Source organism: Mobula hypostoma, chromosome 23 (assembly GCF_963921235.1).
Source record: "Mobula hypostoma chromosome 23, sMobHyp1.1, whole genome shotgun sequence".
In the NCBI taxonomy this organism is placed as follows: Eukaryota; Metazoa; Chordata; class Chondrichthyes; order Myliobatiformes; family Myliobatidae; genus Mobula; species Mobula hypostoma.
This window is the reverse complement of record NC_086119.1, coordinates 7388404-7403966: the sequence shown is the minus strand read 5'-3', so window position 1 is coordinate 7403966 and position 15563 is coordinate 7388404.

The window sequence follows — 15563 nt, the reverse complement described above, 5'->3', positions numbered from 1 at the left end:
GCTAGTTTCATCGAGAGACCAGAATTTTAAAAGCTCGCTTGTACGATCTAATAGGGAAGATTTGTATTTTTGTAGACAATTTAACGTGGTCAGGCTGTCATCAGGTACTTAAACAAGCTGTGAAGTTTTCGCCGAAGTGTGGTCGCGGTTAGAGTTTAGGAAACGCATGAAGAACCGACAAGCAATGTTATAATGAGTAGATAATCTGGGGATTGATGGAATAACATTAGCCCCAGGTCGCCTTTTGGAATCTTGTACACCTGGTAGTATTGATACAGTTTCTGGAGTTGTAATGTAGCTAACCCTCAAACCTGCAATGGAGAGCTATGCTGTATTTTTGTGGTCAGCACTGCGTAATGGAACTTAAACCCGCAACCTTCTTACTTGGAGACATCAGAGCCACTGAACCACAGCTGACAATAATTACAGCAATAAACTGAGAGAGTGTTGTGGTTTCAGAAGTTTCCGATGAAAGAACTACACGCCAGAAAATGGCATAACCTGTCATTTCACTCCTTACAGCCATTGTCTTACTTATTCTGCACAAGCCCTGATTTTCAAATTTTTATTTTTGTATTTAAATGCTTCTCCCCTCATCTTGCCCACTCTCCCTGCTTCTGCAAATTCAACATTCAAGATTGTTTAAAGTCATTTCCAGTTCACAAGTGTAAAAGAGAACAAAATAATTGTTACTCCAGATCCAGTGCAGCACAAGAAAACACAGTACTAACAAAAACACAAATATAAATACTTATATCAGATACCTTCACTGGGCCCAGAAATTTGGTGGGGTGGGTTATACTTTATACTTTATTGTCGCCAAACAATTGATACTAGAATGTATAATCATCACAGTGATATTTGATTTTGCGCTTCCCACTCCCTGGGTTACAAATATTAAATATTAAAAATAGTAAAAAATTAATAAATATTAACAATTCAAATTATAAATCATAAATAGAAAATAGAAAAATGGAAAGTAAGGTAGTGCAAAAAAACCGAGAGGCAGGTCCGGATATTTGGAGGGTACGGCCCAGATCCGGGTCAGGATCCGTTCAGCAGGCTTAACCCAGTTGGAAAGAAGCTGTTCCCAAATCTGGCCGTATGAGTCTTCAAGCTCCTGAGCCTTCTCCCGGAGGGAAGAGGGACGAAAAGTGTGTTGGCTGGCTGGGTCGTGTCCTTAATTATCCTGGCAACATTGCTCCGACAGCGTGCGGTGTAAAGTGAGTCCAAGGATGGAAGATTGGTTTGTGTGATGTGCTGTGCCGTGTTCACGATCTTCTGCAGCTAGTGGGTTAGTGTGTGGAGGTGTTGATCAGCCTTGCTGCTTTGGGAATGTCACTGTTTTTGAGTCTGATGGTCTGGTGGTTCTAGGTCCCCTAGATCTCTGGGCCCTGCCCTGTGTTCCTTTACTGTCAATGAACTCTGGAATTCTCTCCTTAAGACTGTCCACTTTGTCCACCTCATTCCAACTATTCCTTAAAATCAGTAGACCTGTTTTCTTAGAGACAAATGAGACTGCAGATGCTGGAAATCTGGTGCAAACAAGTGTAATAAATAACCCCAATGGAATCACATGTGAAAGACTGCTTCACGTGGAACGTCTATTTAGGACTCTGAACAGTAGTGAGAATAGCACTGTAGGATCAGGTGTGCCTATGTTCTACCACCCTCCCTCCACCCCAACAACAGAGTTCTGCTACTTCTCACCTATCATCCTATGAGCCTATGCATTCAATATATTCTCCACAACCTCCGTAATCTCCATGGGATCCCACTGCTAGGCACATATCTCCTCGCCTCCTAACTATGCAAATCTCTCAGCCAGGGTCAATGTCCCCTCTAATCTGTAATGACCAGTGTGCACAAAAATCTGTGCTGTGCAATTTTTTGCCCAGTGACAGCAACACGTGTGCACTGAATTTTTAAGTAGAAGTAAATCTTCCACTTTATTAAGTCATTCTGCTTTAAATGATCTAGCAGTTCTTTAGCACTTCACGCCCTTTGCTTCTTTGGAACTTGACATATTGAATCAGTAATTTCTTCAATTAAAAACAGTATATCTACGCCAGGTCTAAAATGTACAGACAAATCATCACAAACTCCATGTTGTCAACACCTTCTGAATCAGAAAACAGAAACGGAAATGTGATTGTGTACAATCATGAAAAATACTTAACATGCCAGTGAGGTAGAAGGTGACAACCTTTTGTGCACAGTTTAAAATTCTTCTGTGCGCTAGTAGCAAAAGATGTGTGCGTGTGCAAACGTGTGCACCTTAGGGGGAACATTGGCCAGGGTTCCTGCAATTTCTTCCCTAGACTCCCAGAGTGTTCTTGGATAAGCCTATGGTCAAGCCCGTATGATGTGTCCACCTTCATACCTTTTAAGGCGTCCATCATCTCCTTTAAAGGAATACAGACTATCCTCAAGACTTCCCTATCTATTTCAAAGTCTTCATATTTTTCTCCACAGTAAATCAATGGATAAATCTGAAGTCTCCATCTCTTTTCCCATGGTGTCAATGGAACAGTTTGTAAGTGTGTAACATAATTATTTTATGGCACCAGAAGGAAGAAAACTGTGGCAACTATGGTATACCAGTGACTCTCTGAATGGTCTCACACATAAATACTGTAATAACCAAACAATACAAGAACATTAAATACCAGATTACTAAGTATTAGATCACTAAGTATCACAATAAACATGCTTAATACCGAAAATAATTATAATATTTAATCACTTATGAATTATTCATCTGGAGTATTATTTTCCTTTTATTCATAAATTGGTGATCCACCAAATTTTGAATTTCCTTCTGTCATAGCTGAGAGCAGTAGTGGGGATAAGCTCCCACTACCTGTTAAAAGCTCCCACTGGTGTGTGTCTCAAATTGCCTCTGACGACCGAGTCCAGCTCTTGACCTTCACATGTGGTTTAGCTAATAAACCTGGCGGAACCATTTCTACTGACAGGAACAGGGGTAAATGCGGGTTACTGGTGCCTTAAAACCAGTTGCTTCGGGTAGATGGCTGACAGCTCCCCTAGAAGAAGAAAAACTCTGATCTCAAACCTCCACTGCCTTGCGGCTATACCCACTCAAGGGGAGGGCTTCCAAAGTAAACCCCGAGGAAAAATCCGGAACTGGAGTCCCTATGTTGAGTTCAATGCTGACTGGCAACTCCTGTGACACCACTGGTGCCAAACTGTATCAGTCTCTGCCGTCCATTTGAATTCGTTGGCTGCATGGAGGGGAGGGGTCTTCTAAATGGGCAACAGCTTGCTCTCCATATTGTACTGCCCATAGCTAATGTATCACATAGACAGCTGGGACACAACATTCACGGTCAACCCTGACTGACGGAGGGCTCAGTCAGGTGGCCCACCATACAGCATTCCTTAAATCACCGCTAATTTGTTCCTATTGATATTCCAGTTCATGTCGAAATCTCAGAGGTTGTTGCTGACAGATGAGTACCTCAAGAAGCACTGAGGATCACCTGGGGACCAGCATGAATTACTGTCCTTTCAAGATGGATTGGCTGGACTCCAGCTTCCAGGAAACATTATTCCCTGGTAAACCATGGCACAAGGTGAAGACGTCACAGAATTCTTTTTCAGAATATCATTCTAGTATTTGGAGCTAATTGAAAAAGTTTCTTAGAATTTCAGAATGCATTTTATCATGTAGAATGTAAATGTAATTTAGAGCATTCAGGTCAACATTTTCATATGTTATAACATTAGCACATCTTCATTTTTCAACCTTAAGGCAAATAGTTCACAGGATTGTAACACAAATCTCAGCTAATTACAGGACAATAGCAGGAAGCCCTAAAGAGTGGCTCTTCCGCATGGAGCCCTTTGTGGTGGCTGCGCCCAGCTTCAGCAGGTAATGTTACAGCTACATCAGACCCACGTGGAGTACTGTGTTCAGCTCTGGTCACCTCCTTACAGGAAGGAGGTGGATACTATGGAGAGTGCAGAGGAGATTTACAAGGATGTTGCCTGGATTGGAGAGCATGCCTTATGAGAATAGGTTGAGCGAACTTGGCCTTCTCTCCTTGGAGCAACGAAGGATGAGAGGTGACCTGATAGAGGTGTATAAGATGATGAGAGGCATTGATCTTGTGGATAGCCGGAGGCTTTTTCTCAGAGCTGAAATGGCTAATATGAGGAAGCATAGTTTTAAGGAGCTTGCAAGTAGGTACGAGGGGGATATCAGAGGTATGTTTTTCACATGGAGAGTGGTAGGTGCGTGGAATGCATTGCTAGTGAAGGTGGTAGAGGCTGATACAATAGGGTCTTTTAAGAGGCTCTTAGATAAGTACATGGAGCTTAGAAAAATAGAGAGCTATGCGGTATAAAATTCTAGGCAGCTTCTAGAGTAGGTTACATCAGGGATCCCCAACCCTTTTTGCACCACGGACCAGTTTGATATTGACAATATTTTTGCGGACCGGCCGACAGGCTGGGGGGGGTGCTCAAGTAGGGTTGCCAACTTCCTCACTCCCAAGTAAGGGACAAAAGTAGCAGTCAAATACGGCACACTTGTGATTACCCCGAGAAAGACTACCATGACCACGAAGCCTTGCGCGGACACCTGTGTGAGCATACGTGACGTGCGCATACGTAACATGTGCATGCGTGTACATGCCGATTTTTTTCCTATAAATCAGTTTTGGCTTAGTTTTCCGGATTCTGTTAAATTAAACTACATAGTACATACATTATTTCTACCTTACCTTATATAGGCTGTGTATTTATCATATCATTCCTGTTTTTACTATATGTTAGTGTTATTTCAGTTTCAGTTTTCGTTTATTGTTATTTAGAAATGTATGCATTAAAGAATGAAACAACATTCCTCCAGAATGATATCACAAGAAAACACAGGACAAACCAAGACTAACACTGACAAAACCACATAATTATAACATATAGTTACAACAGTGCAAAACAATACCGTAATTTGATAAAGAGCAGAACATGGGCACGGTAAAAAGAAGTCTCAAAGTTCCGATAGACTCATCATCTCACGCAGGCAGCAGAAGGGAGAAACTCTCCCTGCCATGAACCTCCAAGCGCCGCCAACTAGCTGACACAGCACCATTAGAAGCACCCGACCGCAGCGGACTCTGAGTCTGTCCGAAAACTTCGAGCCTCTGACCAGCCTCTCCGAGCACCATCCTCTGCCGAGCGCTTTCACCCCGCCCTGGCCACCAAGCAACAAGCAAAGCTGAGGCCTGGGGGCCTTCTCCTCCGGAGATTCTGGACCACACAGTAGCAGCAGCAGCAAAGCAGGCCTTTCAGAAATTTCACTAGATGTTCCTCCGTGCTCTCACGTCCATCTCCATCAAATCAGGACAAGTAACAGACATCACCACCGGAGTGGCCGCTGCGAGCTGGTTTTAGGTTTTATGTGTCATTTGATATGATTTGGTAGGTTATTTCCAAGTTCAACAGTGCGTAACAGGGAATGAGGAAAGGTGCAGCTGACTCATATCGTTTCATATCGCCAAATCATATTGTTCCCTCGCGGCCCAGCAGCATATGCTTTGCAGCCCGGTGGTTGGGGACCGCTGGGTTACATGGACAGCACAACATTGTGGGCTGAAGGGCCTGTAATGTGCTGTAGATTTCTATGTTTCTACGTCTATGTAAGTTCACAGAAAGATGTGGATTTTTGAATGTGGTTGTTTGCAGCATTAAGTTGAGGACAGTACTTTGCACCAGAGGATATCTTTCACTGTGTGAATGCCTTTCCCGCAGCAGTTGATATTTGTCTCTGTGTACACCCTGGGAACAGCCCATACAGCACACGGTACCTTGAGATCAACTGTTCAGGACAAGCCTCAACAAATACCCGTGCATCTTTTCCCAGACATTCTTAGCAAAGGCCCATTGTCTAAGGAGTTGGGCAACTGTCTTGTTTCTAATCTAATTGTCATGAAGGCAGCTTGCAGTGAGGCCAATATGCTCATGACTCACAAAAAAATGTGATGGAAGTGCATGAGTTACCACACACAAAAATGTGATGAAAGGGATATTATCATAGGCTGTTCCCTGGGTTATACACTGAGACAGATATCAACTGCTGCCAGAATGCCATTAACATAGTGAAAGATAGCCTCTGGTGCAAAGTGTTGTGCTCAACTTAATACAGCACTGCAAACAACTACATTCAAACGTCCACAACTACTGTATGTGTCAAGCGACATGCTAAAGCTGAGTGCAGCTATGTATGCACCATCCTTTTGCTTGTTTTAAATGTTTTGTTGATGAGGCATAATGCTCACTGACTTTGACCATCTGCTTGCAAACCAACCCACGTAATCCATCGTCTTTTCCTGTGGGACCCTGATGTCAGACAACAACCTCACTGATAGGTGATTCTTTTATCACCAACCACATCCTTTCTGATGGCAAAGGCCTCTATGCAGCTCACGCGACAGAGGACGAAGGTCCACCTTATCTCTATAGAGCCGTCTGTATTTCCTGAGGAGACTGAGGTCCTTTAACATCTGTCGGACGATACTGAGGATGTTCTACAAGTCTGTGGTGGCCAGTGCAATCATGTTTGCTGTTGTGTGCTGGGGCTGCAGGCTGAGGGTAGCAGACACCAACAGAATCAACAAGCTCATTCGTAAGGCCGGTGATGTTGTGGGGATGGAACTGGACTCTCTGATGGTGGTGTCTGAAAAGAGGATGCTGTCCAAGTTGCATGCCATCTTGGACAATGTCTCCCATCCACTACATAATGGACTGGGTGGGCACAGGAGTGCATTCAGCCAGAGACTCATTCCACCGAGATGCAACACAGAGCGTCATAGGAAGTCATTCCTGCCTGTGGCCATCAAACTTTACAACTCCTCCCTTGGAGGGTCAGACACCCTGAGCCGATAGGCTGGTCCTGGACTTATTTCCTGGCATAATTTACATATTATTATTTAATTATTTATGGTTTTACTACTATTTAATTATTTATGGTGCAACTGTAACAAAAACCAATTTCCCCTGGGATCAATAAAGTATCACTATGACTATGACTACTATCTAATTCCATTTTGGATGAGGATGTTTTCTTTTTCCCTCACATTGATTAGAACTGTGGAGCAGATGTTGTGTTTAGCAGTCATACCCACTTACGGATTCCTTTCGCACATCCCATTTCTGAGAATATGTCCGTATATGTGTGCAAAATTCTCTCGAAGGCATTCACCTAGTATAAGATGACAAGAGAAATGTCAAAGCTTCTGTACTCTATGTAAATAATCATACCCCTAAGAGATCTTTCTGTCTGGTATGGCTCAGGTCTGGTCTAGGTAAATCACCAAGCCAAGAATAGACTGAATTCAATTCAATACAATCTTTGATAGAACATGCAATTGATATTTAACAGTGAAATGGGTCACTATTTTCTGATTTCCTCCCTCTTCCCCCTCCCCATTTTCTGCTTGTAGGTAAGTGGAATGATATTCTTTCTTATGAATTCTGAAATGTTGTCATCTAGAGGTGTAGCATTGTGTAAAATTAGTATTTATTGTCCATCCCGTTTCTCTTGAATTGAATGATCTGCTCATGATATTCATATGGCAGTTAAAAATCAAATCATTGTGCTGATGGTATGGGCTCATACATAAGCCACACTGAGCAATGTCCCTGAAGGATATTCTGGCCTTAGGCAAGAGTTTGTACATTCATGCTCACTATTAATTATACCAGCATTTTATTCAGATTTAACTAAATACTTAAATTTAAGATTTTCAATGCCGTTTGGGATTTGAACTCGTAACTGTACATCAATAGTTCAGATTTCTAGATAATAGTCTTATAAATTAACTGCAAAATTACTATTCCCTTACTATTTCAAAGATTTCTATAGCATTAAATGAACACCCAACTAAGAATATTATTCATTAAGTAAAGCTTTATGTCCAAGATTATAATCAGTAATCTTAAGTATTTTGTGCAATAGTACTTTGAGAGATTAGGTAATATCTGTTGGTTTAACAGAAGTATTCAAAATTTGATAAGGTAAGTAAGAAGAAACTGGTGGAAGGGTTGTTAACCAAAGAACAGAGATTTAAAATAATTGGCAAAAGAATAAAAGTGGAGTTTTGTGAAATGCACTATCTGAAAAATGATGTAAATAAATTTAGTAATAACTTTCAAAAGGTCAGGAGTATATATGTATACATTTAAATTTGCTGGTATTTAGATGGGCAGGAGTCTGTAATGCCTGGGGTGAATATGTGAGTTTGAATCTTGAGGTCCCTGATAGAAACCTCAGTCTCCTGCCACCCACCCCCACCTATTTCTATCACTTATTGTGAAGCTGGACCCCTTCTGTAAAACTTGGCTGATCATCTTCCTGATCTTAGGATCTTCTCCACAACACTACTACCTTATAGTCCTCATGGTAGGGTGGGGATACCATGTCAGCGTTCATCCTTTCTATCGCCCATCAAACAATGCCAGATGAGATGAGGACAGGATGAGGTATATGTATGGTCCCATGCCTGAATGAATTTGCCAACACACACTGTCCAGTCTCGTTTATAAATAAACTTGGATGGGGAAATCACATTTCAGCAGTGTTTGGTTGATAAAAGTCAGTGTCATATCACTTATTTATCAAACCATTTGGGTACACCATATGTTTCAACAATTGCTGCCATCAGAATAGTCCTGTACGTACTTTCCTCAACCGTTAAAAACAGTAGGATCTCTGCCAGCCTAGAAAGCTCATAGGCTTCATCAAAGCTGGAGACCAACCACAGCTTCAGCCCAGATCACCAGCAGGCTTGCTCACCATGGCGCCTGACTGGCAACTGAAAGTCGGTCTTGGCATGCAATTAAAGTTCCCTGATGTTATCTTATCATCATCCCCGAGACCTGAATTGGTCATTCTGTCAGAAACTTGAAGAACTGACAGTTTCTTGGGAAGGCCGGATTGAGGAGGCGTTTAAGCGTAAGAAAGCCAAATACCCTGGAGCTGGTAGAACAGTGCCGGAGACAGGGGTGGAGGGTATGATGCCAGCCTTTAGAGGTGTGCTGGCCGCTTGCTGAGCAGAACCTACCCTCTCCTTGGCATTACGGAAAAGGGCCATCAGGACCGTCACAGAGGCAGCTGGGTGAGTCTCCAGATGACTACAGATCAGGAGGCGTGACTGATGGACCAGTGCTGCTGGGACATGATCAAGCCTGGCTGGGTCACGTGGGTGAGGGTGTCTGATTTTGAAAGATCTGAAACACCCGATTACTCCACTTTACATCTCTGATGGTGGGTCTCGGTGCATCCTAGGATGTATCTCAGCATTACAGTGAGGTACTAAGTCCACATCCACCATCAACCACTCATCTACACGAAACCCTTATTCATCTCATTTTTATTCTCCCCATTATCTTATCAGTCTCCCCCAAATTCTACCACTCACATGCGCACAAAGGGCAATTTACCTTGATTTTTTAAACTACAACTCTTACATCTTGGGGACGTGGGAGAAATCGGGACACCTGGACGAACCATGTGTGGTCACAGGGAAAACTTGCAAAATCCACACAGCATTTGGGTGATGCAGAATTATTTAATAAGGTCAAACATGGACTCGTGTGCATGTTCCTCTAATTTCAGTATCATAGCTTGGCAAAATTGAATTGTCTGATTAGGGAATTGTAGAGATGGGACAAAAATTAAACACATTTCAGTCTTTACAACCACATCAAATTGGTAACTTTATTTTCTATTTGAATATTTTTTTGCATCCTGGACCAAAGTTGATTTCTGGCCTATGATTTCTTGATATACTGAACTAAATTAAAGCATTTGAATGAACACTCAAAACCCTAAACACTGCAGTTTAGCAACACTATGACCACTTTACACTAAAATGGACCTTGTGTGTTTTTGTTCTAATTATGTTCTTTCTCGTAAATCTTGTGTATAGTTTGTTGAATTTTTATTTTTCTTGTGAATTCTGCTTATATGATGTTAAGTGTCTGTGATGCTGCTGCAAATTTTTCATTGCACCTGTGGGTCAATGTACTTGTCCGTCTGACAACGCACTTGACTTTAACTTTTACTTTAAATTTAAATATCTTGATATAGGTTCTTCACTCTCAACAAGCATCTAGGTTTCTTTGTGTTTTAATATTTTGGTTTCTTCTCATTTGCAAAGACAGTTATTTATTCAAATTCAAGGTTAAATATTGAAAACGTAAGAACAAATAGAAGAGTTTTCAGATGACAGAGCTGACGCCTCACTGCTCTATCAACCCAGATTCAGTGCTTGCCTCAGGTACTGTCTCTGTAGAGTTTGCATGCTGCCCCTGTCACCATATGTTTCCTGGGTTGCTCTGGGTTTCTCCCTCATCCCAACTATGTAAGGGTTGGATAAGTAGCACTGTAAGTTACTCTGAAAGTATAGGTAAGTGGTAGAATTTTTTACTGTGCTCATGGACTTCTTCATCAAGTTATGGTATTGTTGCACTGTTGTAACTATATGTTATAATTGTGTGGTTTTGTTAGTTTTTTCAGTTTTGGTCTGTCCTGTGTTTTGTGATATCACACTGGAGGAAATATTGTATTATTTCTTAATGAATGCATTACTAAATGACAATAAAAGAGGACTGCGTGTCTTCATAATCATAATCTAAACTAGGTGAGTTGTTGGAATTGTGGAGAGAATCGATTATAGGGAAAATTTAATGGAGAATGGGGTTGCTCTGCGAGAGCGGCATGGGCTTTCTATGTTGTAGAACAGTAGATTCTTTGTAAATAAGTTTCATTGCTCATGTATTTTGTCTTCTTTAACTCAGGTTTATGAAAAATTAGATTCAGCCCTTGCTTGTGAAATCAAGGATCAATTGAAGAATCCTGAAAGAAGACAGATAATTCTTCAACTTTTGGGGCATCCTTTTGTACAGAAGCACCTCATCAGCCATCTGGAGCAGTCTGACCCTTTGGTGAGTTCCAGATAGCTTCCATGTGTGCACAGAGGACACCTAACTTTAATTCAACACTGTCTAAATTGTCAAATGGTTTGATTCACATCCACTACTGGTTGAGTAGTAATTACTTCCAAGGAAGCTTGAGGTATTTTTCTGATGGAAACTCTAGTTCATGACCCTCAGTTGTTTGAAACTGAATCAGACCATTTTTGAATTTGATTTTCATTTTGGCCCAGTGTTGAGCTTTGAACCTCACCTTTGCCATCGCTAATTCCAACTAAAATTAACAGACTCTCACCCGATTTCAATGTTGAAATGCTTTCCTCTTTTGTATAGTTATTACAATGTATCCCTGCCCATCTCCTTTGTTGTAGTTTTGTATGTGCTTGAGATTACTCAAATCTTTATTGCCAGTGTCTTAATGTACAGCATATCCCTTTACCCATCCCTCATGCTTGTTAATGAACATTGTCTTCTGGTTAGATAGATAGATAGATACTTTTTAGATTAGATTAGATTATGAGGACACGCAGTCCTCTTTTATTATCATTTAGTAATGCATGCATTAAGAAATGATACAATGTCCTTCCAGAATGATATCACAGAAACACAAGACAAACCAAGACTTAAAAAACTGACAAAAACCACATAATTATAACATACAGTTACAACAGTGCAAAGCAATACCGTAATTTGATAAAGAACAGACCATGGGCATGGTAAAAAAAAGTCTCAAAGTCTCTCGAAAGTCCCATCATCTCACGCAGATGGTTGAAAGGAAAAACTCCCTTCCATGAGCTTACAGCGCCGCAAACTTGCCGATGCAGCACCCTGGAAGCACCCGACCACAGCCGACTCTTGAGTCCGTCCAAAAACTTCGAGCCTCTGACCAGCCCTCTGACACCGAGCACCGAGCACCATCTCTGCCCGAGCGCTTCGACCCTGGCCCTGGCAACAGGCAATAGGCAAAGCCGAGGATTTGGGGCCTTCCCCTCCGGAGATTCTCGATCGCACAGTAGCAGCAGCAGTGAAGCAGGCATTTCAGAAGTTTCTCCAGGTGTTCCTCCGTGCTTCTCACGTCTGTCTCCATCAAACCAGGATTGTGCACGGCCCCTACTTCACAAATACGATATCATTTCGGAGCGCCGTGTACGCTGCGTCGTGCCACCATCTTTCTCCTCCCCTTTATTGATCCCAAAGGAAATTACACAGTAACATTATAAGTGCACAGATATTCAAATATTAGAAGAGAAGTAAGAAAGGTTAAAAATTAAGTTACCTCAAACAGTCTAATAGGAGGGGGTCATCACTTCCCCAGCTAGAGGTTGGCTCATTATAGAGCCTAATGGCCAAGGGTAAGAATGACCTCATATAGCGCTGTTTGGAGCAATGCAGTTGTCTAAGTCTGTTACTAAAAGTGCTCCTTTATTCAACCAAGGTGGCATGCAGAGGGTGAGAAATATTGTCCAGAATTGCCAGGATTTTCCGTAGGGTCCTCTGTTCTACCAAGGCCTCCACTGTGTCCAGTTTGACTCTTCTAACAGAACCAACCCTTCTTATCAGTTTATTGAGCCTGTTGGCATCACCTGTATTGATGTCATTGCCCCAGCACACCACCACATAGAAGTTTATACTGGCGACAACAGACTGGTAGAACATATGAAGGAGAGGCCTGCATTTGCCGAAGGACCTCAGTCTCCTCAGGAAGTAGAGGCAACCCTGGCTTTTCTTGTACACAGCCTCTATGTTGGTGCTTAAGTCTGTCATCCAGGTGCACCCCCAGGTACTTGCAGGTCCTCGCCACATCCATGTCCTCACCATCAATAGTAATAGTCTTCCAAAAGTCCATCACTATCTCCTTCATCTTACTGATATTGGGATGCAGATGATTCAGCCTGCACCATTTGACAAAGTCCTCCATCTGGGCCCTGTATTCATCTTCCCGTCCCCTCTTTATACACCCAACTATTGCTGAGTCATCAGAGAATTTCTGCAGATGACATGACTCGGTATTGTATCTAGAGTCCAACGTATACAGGGTAAACAGGAAGGGGGCCAATAAAATCCCCTGTGGGGCCCCAGTGCTGCTCATAGCCATGTCTGGCACACAGCTCTGAAGCCGCACAAACTGGTCTGCAGTCAGGTAGTCCATTATCTAGGATACAATGATTTAAGGTTTTTGTATTCTTTTCAGATTCCTCAATAGCAGGGGTTCCCAACCTTTTTTTGTGCCATGGACCTCTACCATTAACCGAGAGGTCCATGGACCCCAGGTTGGAACCCTGCTCTATAGTTTCACATTCCGTAAAATCTGTCTTCTTACACCTTATCAGTTATAATTACTCTACCATTGGCTGCTTGCTTTCAGATGCATAAATCCTAAGTTTTGGAATTCCCTGTGAAGCGATCTAAATTTTCCTGCTCCAGGTGTCAACAACACCTAGTTTACAGAGCAGGGTTTAGAGTGCCACAGCTGCTGCTGTGTGTATACATCTGATGTAAGCAATCGATGATTGCTTTTTATTTCCCTGGCCTATGTCCACAAGAGTTGTGTAAAGCTCATCAACTGTAGTACTGATCTAGAGAAATCTGTCTGTGAATGTTATGTTGCTAAGAACAAAGTAAAATAGGTTATTTTGAGTGTAACAAAACGTATTCAGTATATCTAACTGAACTATAGTGAGATAGGTAGTGTGTGTGAGAGAGATGAACAGAGAGAGAGAGAGAGAGAGGGAGTGTGTTAACATTTCAGGTCGATGACAAGAGGTTACTGAAACATTAATTCTGTTTCTCCTTCTACAGATGCTGCCTGACCTGTTGAATTTTTCCAGCATTTTCAGTTTATACTTCATTTCTGTCATCTGTACTTTTTCTTTGCTTTTCCAATATTTTCTTTTATTATTCTTTATCAACTGATAATGATCCAATTTGACAGCAATATTTTTTAAACATTTGGCTGGCTTGGTAAGATTTCAAGCTTGCAGGCACTATTTGTAATCTCTCTGAATTAGCTGGCAGTGGTTAGCATATAATGATTAGTTTTGGCATCTGTCAACACAAGGAAGAAAATTAGCTAGACTTTCTTCTTTATTCTGTGGCACCTGCTGAAAAACAGGTGCATCTGAATATCAGGTAGGACAGGGCCAGTCTTAGTTGTTATTTCCTCATGGTACAATGTTCACAAACTAAATTTGCATTTGAATCAATCACTTAGCTATTGTACTGGACACCAAATCAATGAAACAGCAGATTCATTATCTTCAGAAGAACTTCATTCCTTGTAAAATGACTTCCCATGACGTGTTCTTAATTTATACAGTGCTAGATAACAGTAAAACTGTAACTCTTCCTCTTTACAGTTTTGTCAATTTTAATTAAGTATTTAATTTGAGAGTGTGGATAACATGTTTGGTGATGTGTCTTGAAACTGGCAAAAGAATATAACGTAATATTTTGTAGTTAAGAATAATGAAAACTGATGAAGATCCATTAATATTAAGGAGAAAATCTATCGTCTATGTATATAATCTATGTATTTAAGATACAATATATTTATGTTTATTGTGATTTTTTAATTGTTTGTTTTTTTAATCTTATTGATCTTTTCTGTGCTGCGTCAGATCCAGGGTAACAATTATTTTGTTCTCCTTTACGCTTGAGTACTGGAAATGACATTAAACAATCTTGAATCTTGAATCTTGAAAAAAGGAACTGAAGCGTTTAGTAGATGCTTCATACTCATAATGTGCTGCATTAAAAGCAATGTAAAAAAATAAACCAGAGATCACCACATATTACCTGTTGGTATTATCCCACTATAACCTTTTATTCTCAGAAATATGTTATAGAATATAATGCACCAATGCTCTGCAGATGTGGGTCAGTGGAATTGCTCCACCCCACAAATTAGTACTATACTGCTCTTTTATCTTTGTGTCTTTCCTTGGAATAGCAGCCACCCAACATTACTGTTGGACACCCTGAACATCTACTTCAGGATACACGAGCGTGGTTACAAGAAATTGTGTTGAAGGCAGCTGAGAAGTGTGGTTGCCAAAGGAGACTGGGTAAGCTTTTGTTTTAAGTATCCTACAATAGTAATTTAGTAACTAATGGAGTTGATTCTGTCGGTAGAATCATCAGACTCTCTATCTGCATTGTTTGACTCATGGAGGGTGAATAAGGCCCTTAGTGGGTAAGAAGGACATAATTTTCTTAGCAGAGAGATCAGTTATTGTATTTAATATAACTGGCGGAGGATCAGAGGGGATATAGTGGTTTGGAGTTAAGCACACTTGGTTTTGGATAGAGTCCCTGTAGAGCAAATCGTCAAAGTGTAACTTCCAGCAGGCAATGACCACCTTTCTGTTCTTGGTAAGTTCTTCTCCATTGTTGATTCATTGTGTTTAGGCTGTAGATGTTCTTGACAAGGTTGCCTGGAATTTGCACGTCTTAGTTATCAGAGAGTTACTGGATCTTGTGTGCTTTATGCATCTTCTACCTGTTCTTTAGATCTCACGCTTTCTATTCAAGCTGAGCCTTTAAGTGCCGGTAGAACAGTTTGTTTTACCTTCTTTCAAGTGTGGTGAAGTTTCTGATCCAAAATG